The following is a 10,294-nucleotide window of genomic DNA, read 5'->3' as shown; positions in this document are numbered from 1 at the left end:
AAGGAGTAGGGTAAAGGGGTGGCTTAGGGAAGCAGGACCCCTTCTTCCTTCCGCTTTGTCACGCCTTTTGGCTCTAAGTGCTTTGAGGTCTGTTCCTGGAGGCCAGGGATTGAGCAAGGTGGCTATTTCCTAAGGACCAGGTGGGCCATCTCCCCGTTCCACTCTCCTGAGGGAGGAGGTGTGCTCTCCCTGCCCCTCTGTCCCTTGGAACACCGCTGGTCTTACTGAGTGGCCTGAGGCTTCTGTCAACTCCGAGGCCGGGCGAGGTCCCCCACCCCATGATGGGCCCTGTCCCCATCTTCCTCACCCAGGAGCAGGGAGAAGCAATTCCACCCCCCTACTCCAGCCCCATCACTTCCAATCACCTGCCCAGCTCCTGCAATAACCCACGCTCTCCATGGCTCCTCAGGGCCGACAGCATGGCTGTCTCTTGTCCCTGGGTGTCCAGCTCCCCCCACCTGGTGATTCAATCTGGGTCTTATCACCCCGAGGCCTAGCCCGATGGTGTCTGCCTCTTGTCCAGGCTGGTTAGTGCTAATGGAGGTCTGACCCAAGGCTGCAGGTTGATTGATGGGGGGGTCTGGTCCCTGAAGGCCAAGTTCAAAAGCCCTCTTCTCATGTACTGGGCTGGGTGGGGCTGGCGAGGCACCCCTCCTGGGGAGGGAGGGCTTAAGCAGAAGTGATTGGAAGGAGAGGAGGTTGGAATATGCTGGGAGAGACAGGGTCGGAGGATCAGATCCAAAAAGTGAGCCCAGAGACGGTGCAAAGAGAGAGACCATGCGGAAAAACAAAGGGAGAAAACCTACAGACGTGGAGACAGGCCAAGAGACTGCAGAGGAGGAGAAAGACGCACGGCTGGATGGACGCAAGTGGAGCGAGAGGCGAGAGGAGTGGCGTGAGCAGACGCAGGTGGGACAAGCAGCTGGGTCAGGCAGTCCTGGGGAACAGCACGGCCTCCGGTGGGGGACGCCTTCTGGCTCATCCACACTCCCATCGCCCCCACCTCCTCTGCCCCTTGAGCCTCTCTTCCAGGCCGGGGAGGGAGGTAGGACGCACTTCCAGCCTTGGAGACTCTGCCCGTAGAGGCATAGGGGGCCTGGGGTTGGCTGGCATTGAGCATTGCTAAAGCAGAGGGGATGGAGGTCAGGTAGCAGAAGGGACCTGCCAGGGCATGTGAAGCATTTCCAAGGTTAAGATCATCAGAGGCTTTTAATACCACAGCTGGAGGTGTTGCTGGGAGAGCTAGGCAGGTGAGGCGAGGGGTTCTGGGAACAAGGTTAAGACAAGAAAAGGAAACTTCTGTGACGGTGTGGGAGAGGGCACTGGATAGCTTTTATCAATCTGAGAACAGGCGCTGAAGCCAGTGAAGCCAGTCACTCTGATCCCTTTGGGCAGTTGGGGTCTGTGGCCTTGTCCTGGGTGGTGCGGAGGGAGCCCCGCCTAGTCCCTCCCCTTCACTGATGGACTTGCCGATGAGTGCTTTGACAGGCACAGCTGCCTACTCCACACAGTCACGCGTGTCCCTGCAAACTTGGGTGGCACACAGTTCCCGCTGCCCCAACTGTTGGATCCCGTTGTGTTCAATGGTGCCCCCTCCACCCACCATGACATGACACTTGCCCGTCCCCTGTTAATCGCCTCCTGACAGTGCCAGGTCCATTAACTGCCCACCCCTGCTGCTGCCACACACACACCAAGGGGTGAGCACCAGATGAGATGAGCGCCCACAGGGGGTCAGTGGAATGGGGCCCTGAGGACCCCATGGGGACCTGGGCCAGGGACAGCCACCTGAGGCTGTGGGGATCAGACATCTGAGGCCCCTGCATCTCTCGTGGTTCCCCCCTCTACCCCTTCCTCTCAGGAAGAGCTGTCTCGGTCGGGAATCAGAAGCTCAGATGAGCTGGTGGGTCCTACAAGAACACCCAGCATGGAGGAAAGAACCCAGAACTCCCTTCTCTAAGGAGGCTTCTGCCAAATCCTCCACCGAGAGGAGAAAACAGCAGTGCAGCAGCCAGCGTGGGTCCCCAGGCGCCCCAGCAGGGGGATGGGCTCTCTACAGAACCCAGGCGTCCAAGACTTCCAGCTTTCCCAACCAGCCTCTGCCTCCTTCCTGCCTGCTCCCTCGGGGGCGAGGTTCCCGACAGGAGAACAGGGCATCCGTTTAGGTTTCCAGGAACAGTGCAGGCAGAGTGCTGGGGCAGCCTGGGTAGAGAGCGTCCTGTCCTGGGTCTGCTTGAACCCCCAAGTTGAAGAGAGAGCCTAGAGAAAATTCCAGACTCCACAGGCCAAGGACTCTCTAAGTACCAGCTGGAACCAAGAGTGCCCACTTCCTAAGTGACCTGCTTGATGAGAGAAAGGCTGACAGTCTCAGGAGGAGCCAGGACTCAGAAAGTCCAACTTTCAGTCTAGCCAGGCTGAACCACCAGGCAGTTCAGCCTCCCTCCAGGAGGAGTGAGGTGACTCCGAGGCTCTAAGCATCAGTTCCCTCCTAGACCGTTTCTCTCTGTCCCCAGACCCCCACCCCAGTTCTGATGGACTCCAGTGCTAAGATGGAAAGTTTGAGCAGCTTCAGCTTTGGGGCAGTGGGGAGAAGAGAGACCTGGAACCGGGAGAGACAGAGATAAGACGGGGCCAGAGATGCTGGTGGAGCTCACAGGGGCAAAGAGGGCCAAGGAGACAGAGAGGCAGCCTGGGGCCACGCAAAGAAACAAGAGGTGCAAGCACAGGGCAGAGAAAAAAGCTAGAGAGCGCCAGATTCAGGCCAGAGTCCCTGGGCAGTGTGTTTTATTCTGAGCCCTGCCTCTAATGGTGCCTTGGACTAAGGCTCTTCAGCTCCCCTTCCACTCAGCTGGGTCCCTTCCTCTTTTTCCAGGGCTTGGTTCCCTGTAGACTCTGCTGCCAGAATGTCGGGTTCTGCACCTACCAGCTGGGTGATGCTGAGTAATTTACTTAGTCTTTCTGTGTCTTAGCGTCCTCCTCTACAAAATGCAGATGATAACAGCACCAACCTCCTAGGCTCATTATGAGGTTCAAACAACTCCTTCCAGTGGGGCCTGAGCGGTGGGTGGTAGGTGCTCTGTGAATGTCTGCTGTTTTCATTCTTCCCTTTCCCACCACCCTTCTTCCTCCTTTTCCACCTCCTCCTCTCTTCCCTGTGACAGGTTTTGAGCACCCCCAGTCCCAGGCCTGGCCCTGGTCTTTGGGGTACGATAGGCCAGGCTAGCAGGAAGAATGTTTTGGGGGGACACGCATGGGTGAGTGCTCAGACGCTCAGTCGTGTCCGACTCTTTGCGACCCTGTGGACTGTAGCCCGCCAGGCTCCTCCGTCCATGGGATTCTCCAGGCAAGAATACTGAAGGGGGTTGCCATTTCCTTCTCCAGGGGACCTTCCTGACCCAAGACTCGAACCTGCGTCTCTTATGTCTCCTACATTGGCAGGTGGGTTCTTTGCCACTGGCACCACCTGGGGAGCCTTTTGGGGGGATAGTGCTCACCAAAAAGGAGCTCTTGTCCCTTGATCCCAGCTACCCCCTCCAGCTGCAGCAGTTTTAAAGAGACATCCAGCCTGGCTGTGAAGTGTGTGAGGGAGGAAGGGGCTTCTCTCTTTCCCCGAAACTCTGTGGGCTGTGGGTCTCCAGCCCTGGTGAAGGCTGAGCGCCAGGTCTGCAGGGAGAGCAGGGCCAGAGCAGCCCGCATTCACCACTCTGTCAGCTCCCAGGTGGGAACTCCCCTCCTCTGGGCAGCCCTCAGGGATTACTCAGACCTTGCCACCTCTGTAGGGTGCTTCTGAGGCCATGAATCCTCCCAGACTCTGAGTCGAGTCTCCAGTGTATACAACCAGGGATGGGAAACATGCTTCTGAGGCTTTCTATCTGTTATCCCTGTGGCCTTCTGATCCTGAGTGTCAGGAAGTCCTTTCAGCGGTCTGCCCTCCTGCTTCCCACCTGGATCTGAAGGGGTTACTCAGCTCCAGGCCTGCCCACTGCAGGTCCCAGCTGCCTGGGGCCTGTGGTCAGAGCTAATGTAGGTGGGAGTTGGAGGACAAGAGGGGATAAAGTTATTAGCATCTTCATCTTTGAGGGATATCGATTGTTGAGTCTCCAGGCTCACTCGGTCTTATAACGGGGCTCACGGGGGTGTTGGGAGGGCCTCAGAAAAAAATCTCATGAAGCCACTGCACCCCTTATCCTTGAGTGGGAACTGGGCTGCCTGGGGTTTCTCAAAGGAAGCACTCAGAGACACAGTTTGGGGGGCAAGGGCTGAGAGGGGAGTTAGGGTTTGGTGCCCTGGGCTGGACAGCTGGGGTAGATGTGGGCTTGGTTTCAGTTCACTACCCTTTGCTTTAAGGTGTGTGTGTGTGTGCAAGCGTGTGTAAGAGAGAGAGAGGGAGGGAGGGAGGAGAAGGCTGGCATCCCTTCTTCTGAGGCTCATACACTTTCATGTGAGGCAAAGCCTCCTCCATTGACACCCGAACGTTCTGTGACACATTATGTGCCCCTCTGCACACAGCTGACTGAAGGCTCCTGGTGTGATTCTGCGTGTGGTGGAGGGCAGTCCCCGCAGCAGAGTGTGTGAGCCCCTTCACACTCAGTGTGACTTCGGCCCCAGTGTGTCAGGGGTTGTGTTTGCATGTGGCCGTCCCTGTGTGAAGGTTTGTGTCAGCTGGGCTCTCTGCCCACATCTGTGCAGCATCCTGCTCCTGACTTGGAAACGCCAGGGATGTAGCTGGGCAGGGAGCTCGGGGATCTGACCGTCCGCCTCATCCACGGGGCCTCTCTCCCAGCCAGAGGTCTTTCAGCTCCTGGCAGGCCAGCTGCAGAGGTGGGGACGAAACCTAGACTCCCAGGATGAGAGGACGCTGTGGGGGTGCTGGGGACAGAGGGGCACAGTCTCCCTCCCTTCCTTCCGTCCCTCCCTCCAGACTCCTCTCTTCTTCTCTTTCTCCAGCAGCAGGGAGGAGGGGGCAAGAGTGGCTTCTTCGGCAGGGGGGCAGACTCTGTTCTTTTTCCCCCGAAGGAGCTGGCTACCCTTGCGCTGGGCCGGGAGAGGAGGTAATTAATGACAGGGGGGCCAGGAGGGGAGAGTGTTCAGGACTAATGTTGGTATTAATCAGGAGCTGGTCCCCAGCGACGGATAGGATTCAGCCTGGGCCCTGTGTGTGTGTGTGTGTGTGTGTGTGTGTGTGTGTCTGTGTGTGTTGGGAAGTGGGGGGCAATGGAGGACCAGAAGCTCCTGGCTCATCCCATCAGCCTCCCTCCCTCCCCATAGTGCCCCCCACCTCCCTTGCCCTTGTTTTTCTGGAAGTCCCTTCAGCTGTCTGTCCTCCAACCTCCTGCTGATGGAGGGCCCAGCTCCCTTCTTAAGTCCAAGTCCACCCCTGGATGTGGGGGTGGAGCAGGCCCCCGCCCCCACCCCTCCACTAGCCCTTATTGCGGGCAGGCATGCACGTTAGGTGATTCCCGAGGCTGTCAGCCCTGCTAATTGCCTCTCAACCTTCCCCTCATCACCAGGGCGGCCCCCCACGAACTCCATTAGCCCCCCCCTCTCTCCCCTGATAGCCCCTAAATCAGCCCCAATTATTCACAAGAGGGGGGGCGGTCTGGGCTGAGCTGTGATTACAGCTAGAGTGGAGGGAGTGAGGGACGGAGCTTGAGTGCCAGGCAGCCTGGCGGGCAGGCCATAGGCAGGGCTGGGAGGAGGAGTATAGGGCTGGGGACTTTGGGGCAGATTCAAGTCAGAGACTACCCAGGGAGGAACATGGGAGCCCGAAATAAGGAGGGAAGTTCAGGCCGGAAGGCGGGCAATGGGTGGGGGGGGTGTGTGCCACAGCTTGTATTTCAGCCTCCCCTCCACTAACATCCAGAAAGGAGAGGGAAAGGGTCAGCCAGGCACATGCCCTATGAGTGGGTCGTCCTAACCGGTGTCATCATCATTGCTGCCAACCGTTTACAATGAGCTCGGCTGGAGAGGCAGGGAGAGCAGCTAGAGCCTGCTGTATTTTCTTCTTTTGGGTTTTCCTGAGAGGCTCTCAGGGACCCTTCCGCTCCCATGGGCTGTGTTTGGGGCAGAACCGCAGGCCCCTTGCTTCCCTGTATCTGTGTGATCTGGAGCACCTCGGTGTGGCTGTGGCTGAGACAGAGAGTGGCCTGAGATGAGTTGTATGTCCAGGTGACTGTGGGACCAGCCCAGAGTCAACTCTCAGCTCCTCTTTCCAAGCTGGATCAGGGAGTCCTTTCCAGCCCTTTCCAAACTCTTTTAAGGCCTCTGGAATGCTTCAGCAGTCCCTCCCCATCCTGGAGGGAAGAGGCACCCATGCCCTTTGTTAGCACTTGCTACTGTGCTCTGAGCTCACATGCTCCTTGACACCTCTGCTCATCCATACCATCCCATGGCTCCCTGGATCAGTGCCGGGGCCTCCTCCCCCAGTTTCCCTGCTTCCAACCATGCCCCTTACAGGCTTGTTTTTTTTTTTTTTAAACACAACAGTCATTCTTTTTAAAGTCTGAGTTGAATCACGTCCTTCCTCTGTCTCATAACCTCTGTCTTACACAGAGAAAAATCAACAGCCTTACTACAACCTACAAGGCCCTGCAGATTTGACCTCCAGGCTCCTCTGTTCTCAACAGCTCCCAGCAGGCTCCCTGCTACTCACTAGGTTCCAGTCTCCTAGCTAGTCTGGCCCCAGGACCTTTGCACATGCTCTTCCCTTGTCTGGAATGCCCTTACCCCAGAAATCTGCGTGGCTCCCTCCCTCACCTCATTTGGGGTTTCACCTGGAGGATACCCTTTCAGTGAGGACTTTCCTGACCACCTTTCCAAAAACAACGGCACCGCCAGTGCTCCCTATGGCTCTTCCTGTTTTGTTTGTCTTTATTGTTGGTAAGAACGCTGTCTTCTGACGCATCACGGTTTTATTGAGTTTGTTCTCAGCTCTTCACTGGCACTACTACTGGGATGAAAGCTTCATTTCCTTCCCTTTCATATTTAGGCAGAGGTTTCTGCCTGTCTTGTTCATATCTCTAGACCCTATGCCTGTGCATAATGGTTGCTCACCGAATCTTTTTTCATGAATGAATGAAGCAATAATTAACTCCTGGATTAGCATGTGAGCTCTCTGAGGGGAGAAACTCTGCTCCTCTTAGTAAGTTATTAAATGAAAAGATCTTCTAAGTGTGTCTAGTAATCAGTAGGCTTTGTTGAATAAAACTTAGTAGTTGCCTTCAACATCAGCATGATGTCATTTCCTCTGTATTCTGGGCACTAGGCGCCAGTATCAGGCCACCCAAGTTGGCTGTTCTCTTGCTCTCTGTACATCTGCTTGACCAGTCCCTGCTTCACCTACATCCTGCTCCTATGACTGACCTTCCCTCTTAATCATAGAGCCTAATCAGTAAACGGCTACATACTCATCTCTGGCCCCAGATAGTGATTGTTCTAATCTTTAGGTCAGAACTATCTTCACTGTGGTAGTTTATCAAAAGGGGGAGCCCCTCTGCTGGCTACCCTGCTAACCCATGAACCAACCTGACGTCAATTCCTCTATAACTGGAACCACATCCACCTCCCCAGTGGCTCCAAGACTTTGCTTCAGATGTGTAAGATTCCCCATCTATTACACCACTGATGTCTTTATCAATAACTCTGGGCTCTTTCTTTGATCTTGGGGCTGGGAAATTACAGGGTTTGCAGGCCTGTGGTAAGCAGCCCAACAATAGGAAAACACAAAAACCGGTGCTGTTGAACAAAAGGGTAAATGAGGACCTTAGACTCCCTTGTACCTTCCAGGGAGGCAACAGGGGAACTTCCATCCTTCTCGCTACAGGGCTGGGCCCAGGAGGCAGAGTTGGTGCAGAGGCTTGGAAGATCTTTGCACAGGGTGGCAGCCATTCACTCTAAAGTTCATGGAGTACTTACTTTGTACCAGGCCCTAAGATCTCAAAGACGATATCAACCTGGCCCCAGTAGTTGAAGAACTAAGAGTTTAGCAAAAGAGAGGCAAGTTAAGCTTTCATATACAGGAGTGGGTTGGGGAGAAGCTGGAAAGTCTCCCAGAGAAAGGACAATCGAGCTGAATGTGAAAAGATGAGAACAAGTTGTCATGGTCCAGGTGCATGTTGGAAAAGAATTTTCCAGACATGAGACAGAATGAGAGGGAAATAAAGTTCATTAGAATGGGAGACGGTGTTAGAACAGCGGGCCAGCTCAAGGGAGAACCGACATTGAATGGGGATCCTTAATCCACTTTTATACCCAGGGTACAAGGCATGGGGTCTTGAGTATCATTTGCTGATTGGATGAGGTGAGTGTACTGGGTGGGGGGCGCGGGTAGAGTAAGGCAAATACTTCCTCCCTATAGGGTAGGAGGGGAGACAGGTTATATTGTTCCATTAATAGTTACAACATAGGGGAGGGAAGGATGATAAGGGTCTGTTTTTTCCATTCGTGTATTCCAAGACCCTCCTTGGTTATCTGCTCTTTCATCCTTGGGTCACCACACAAGTGAGCCAGGTGAAGGAGGGAGGAGCCCACATTCTTCCTCTCTAGCCCTCTGTCTCCCCATTTACCCCATGGAAGTGATCCATCAAAGGACCTTCAAAGCCCCTCTGGCCTCAGACATACTGCCACTCTATGGTCTTTGGCCTCCAGACCCGGAATCTGTCCTCTGGTTTCTGCTGTCCCCTGCTGGAGACTTTTGGTAACTCTGGAGTCAGGAGAAGCAACATCCAACCTTGCCTTCTTTCCCCAAAGTGAGCAGCACTGTCCAATCCAAGCCTTCCCTTCACCTCCCATCACTTGAAGCACCAAACTAAACAACACTAGCCTTTCTCTCTGATAGAGAATATTCTCGATAGATATTTTCGACAAAGGGCTTGAAACCAGAATACACGAAGAATTCATAATTGTTATAACCCAGCAATCCCACTTCTAAATAGTTACAGAAATAAGTGAAAACATGTTCACACAAGACTCGTGTATGATTGTTCATAGTAGCTTTATTCATAATAGCCTAAAACTGGAAAAAAACACCTCAATGCCTATCAACTGGTGTAGGCACAAATTGTGATATATCTGTACAATGGAATATCACTCAGTGGTAAGCAAGGAACATAAAATTTATGGTAAATGAAAGAAGCTAGACATGAATGAATACACATTGTATAAGTCCATTTATATGAAATTCTAGAACAAAAAATCTACAGTGACAGCAGATTAGAGATTTCATAGGGCTGGCTTTGGGGAGTGAGGATGGAGTAGCGGGTGGAACATTATCAGCAAAGGAGCACAGGGAAGTTTTGGAGAGAGGAAAACGTTTTTTAAAAAAAGTTTTTGACAGATGACACATTTGTCAAAACTAATCAAGCTTGGGGAACTTCCCTGGGAAAGTCCTAGTGGTTAGAATTCAGTGTTTTCACAGCCCAGGCCAATGGCTTGGACTCAATTCCTAGTCAGGGAACTAAGATGCCACAAGCCCCATGGCACGCCAAAACAAAACAAAAACAAATTAAAAAACAAAAACAAAAACAAAACAGCATCACATTAAGACATTGAACGAAGTGAACGAGCCAGATACCTATTGTAAGGACAAATAATGTATGATCCCACTTATATGAAGTACCGAATCAAATTCATGCAAGCTGAAAGTATAATTAGAGGGGCTGGGGAGGAGGAATGAGGAGTTATAGCTACATGGGTACACAGTTTCAGTTTGGGATGATGAAAAACTTATGGAAGTGGCTGGTGGTGATGGTTGAACAATATGAATGTACTTTATGCCCATTGAACTGTACACTTAAAAATGGTTAAAATGATAAAATTCATATTACACATATTTTGCCACCATAAAAATGTAAAAGAAACTCATCGAACACTTTTAAGTGGGTGTTTTTAAAACTTGTATGTCAGTCATATCACCTTAATAAAGTTGAAGTCGCCAAAGAGGAATGTGCTTGTCGTGCTTTTCCTGAACTATTGTATCTTTTTCTGTCCCGGCCGGGGGGTTTGTAGAGAGAGCCCTGTAATCAGACGGACCAAAGAACTTCGTTCAAATCCTTCTTTTGCCACTTGCTGGTGCCTAATTACATGAACTCCAGTACTCTTGCCTGGAAAATCCCATGGATGGAAGCGCCTGGTAGGCTGCAGTCCATGGGGTCGCTAAGTCGGATATGACTGAGCGACTTCACTTTCACCTTTCGCTTTCATGCATTGGAGAAGGAAATGGCAACCCACTCCAGTGTTCTTGTCTGGAGAATCCCAGGGACGGGGGAGCCTGGTGGGCTGCCGTCTATGGGGTCGC

The sequence above is a fragment of the Capricornis sumatraensis genome, chromosome 2 (assembly GCF_032405125.1).
Source record: "Capricornis sumatraensis isolate serow.1 chromosome 2, serow.2, whole genome shotgun sequence".
NCBI lineage: Eukaryota > Metazoa > Chordata > Mammalia > Artiodactyla > Bovidae > Capricornis > Capricornis sumatraensis.
The sequence above is the reverse complement of the archived record's forward strand: the minus strand, read 5'-3'. Positions refer to the sequence as shown.